This window comes from Camponotus vicinus, unplaced genomic scaffold (assembly GCF_025532165.1).
Source record: "Camponotus vicinus isolate PSW18456_S1 unplaced genomic scaffold, iyCamVici1.0 SCAF_8, whole genome shotgun sequence".
NCBI lineage: Eukaryota > Metazoa > Arthropoda > Insecta > Hymenoptera > Formicidae > Camponotus > Camponotus vicinus.
The window spans coordinates 1369738-1372753 of NW_028141980.1; positions in this window are offsets into that span (position 1 = coordinate 1369738).

Sequence of the window (3016 nt, forward strand, 5' to 3'; positions counted from 1 at the left end):
TAACCGCAGACAGTTAATTTTTTTTTAATTCCATCATATATGTATCTATATACAGAACATTAAATCGATCAAATTTTTGAGAAATGACATTAAAATAAAAATTTAGTAGTTAATGGACATGACATTAAATTGACTGAAAATTGACTAAAAATTGACTGAAAATTGACTTATAATCGCCATAAAGTTGACTTCTAAGTCGACTTATTAACTGGCTGACAATCGACTATAGTCGAGTCATTTGTTGGCTGTTAGTCGACTTTAAGTTGACATTCAATCTGACTTTGAAGTCGACTTTAGACTTTTTCTGCCGACTGACAATCAATTAACTGTCGACTTGGTGCTGTTTGAGTACAAACATATATTCGACATATAAACTGTCAAATCAAGCAACGCGATATAAAATATGGAAAAAAATATGCTGGATATAACCTAAATTAAAATCCTGAAAATAACATATAAAGCACCTCAACGATATATTCTGGACCAATTTAGGATGTATTGTAGACGTTTCAAGAGTTATAAAATTTCCTAGGACATCCTGCAAATATCCTTAGGACTTTGAAATAGAATCTCCTGAGGATATATCTAGGCTTTATGTGAGGCGCTCATTTACTATTCTTCAGGACATCCTCAGAATGTACGAGGATTACAAACAGATATCCTCAGGATATCTCCTATATCCATGTAGGACGTCTTTAGGAGATTCACAAGACGTCCGTGTGCTGTCTGGGCTCATTCTTTTTTCTCTTTTCATTATTCATCATTTTCATATCTTTCCTTCTCTCCTTATTTTACCTACTTATCTGTCTCATCTTTTATTTTTATTTTTCTTCTTATTTCTTACATAATGATTGGTTACACGCCAATCTCTTTGAATATGGCAGAAGAGAAAATATATTTTACCATTTTACATCATTACAATAATATTTTCTCTTTCGTTTACAATAATAGCACATTAATATTACACATAATATAATTATTCATTTACTTATTTATATATTTTCTTATTTGTCATTACTTCTTTATTATTTATAAATCTGTTTTATCTTATTAATTTTTTCTTCAAACATCTTTACTCTCTCTTATAATTCTTTTCATTTATTAAAACATAATCTATTATAGACTTTTTCTCCTACCATATCTTTTTTAATTTAAGCCTTTAAAGTTATTAGTTTAATCCTTTTTTCTCGATTTTTTTAACTTTACTTCTACAAGTATAAATATATATATTTAAGTATATAAATGTAAGTATATTAATAATTAAATTATCAATTAAAATATTACTGAAAGATAATCATTAATCTTTAATTAAATTAAGTTTAAAATAAAAATCTCTTTAATTTTTGTTTACTTTGTTATTTTTTTTTATATCATTATAATAGAGACTACAATCAAGACTGCATCATGAATATTTTGAAACATTATTTTATCCATGTTTTACTTCATGAGAATAAAGTATTTGTAATTTAGTTTTGATTATAGTTATAGTCATGTTACTTCTTCGTTTTTGGTTACATTTTACATTAATCTATTTTATTGTTTAATTATTCAATATTTCTTTATAAACATAATTTTTTATTTTTTTAGATAGATTATCACGTTCTAAATAAATTTTTAATGAATCCCAAGAACGAACCCGTGAAAAGGCGACATACAGTTGTCCATGACTAAAAATATTTTTTCGAAGATCTATTGCAATTTTATCGAAAGTTTGCCCTTGTGATTTATTTATAGTCATAGCAAATGCTAGTTTCACTGGAAATTGTCTTCTTTTAAAAGTAAATGGATACACATTTTCGCAATATAAAGTAATACGATTTCACAACGTAATAAGTTATTATCTAAATCTAAAACTAATAATCTAGTACCATTGCATAAACCTTCATTGATACTGAGATTTCTAATAAGCATGATAACAGTGTATTTTCTTAAGCGTAATTCATGAGGTGGAAGACATGTTGGATTTAAAGAGATAAGATATTCTATCGGAATTATTTCGTGTATATCTTCATTATTTCCAGTCATTTCAAGAGTATCCACACTTGTATAAATTTTCTCTGTCATCTCATCTAACAGATTTATTACTTTTTCGTTTATTTCATCAACATCAACATTCCTTGCAGATAATATAACATGATTAGCCATAGTTTTATATTGTTTACGTATTATAATATCTCCGTATATGTCTTTAACCATATCCGAATTTGCACTTGCTATACATTTTTCTGGAATGTGAACATTATCTGAATAATCATTTAAAGAACCATTACCTAAATTTAGTAAAAATTGTGCAAATTCTTTTTCCTGTGGTAAAGTTCTCATATTTTGTATCAATGAAAATATTTTAAATTGTTTCCATAGAATACTAAATTTTATTGATAAATTTATAATTTCACAACGTGTAGCTCTTTCTTTTACAGGTAATAGTTGTCTAAAATCTCCACCAAGAAGAACAATTTTACCACCAAAATATAAATCATTTTGCATTATATCGCGTAATGTTCGATCCATTATTTCTAATACATAACGTGGTGCCATAGGAGCTTCGTCTATAATGAAAACATCCACAAGTTTTAAATTTTCAGCTTCTTTAGATTGAACTTTAATATTCGATGTAGAATCAGCAAAAAGAGATACAGGTAACGCAAAAACTTTGTGTATCGTTCTTCCATTTGGAAGTAATGTCGCAGCAATACCAGTAAATGCCATTGTGCTATTTTTCCTCTATTTTTAAGTAAATAATATAAGGTCGTATAAATGAAAGTTTTACCAGAGCCACCTGGACCATCAATATAAAAATATTTATCATTATTATTACTTATTGTAGCTACTAAAATAGTATCAACAATTTTTTTTTGTTCTATGTTTAATTGTTCATATTGTAGCATACCTATTGATGTATCCTCTACAATTTGTTCTTCGTCATTTGTTTCTTGTTCCTCTATTACTTGTTCCATTTCAGGAAAATTAGCAATATTCGATCCTTCTTTTTGAAGCAAATTAATGATATAATTAT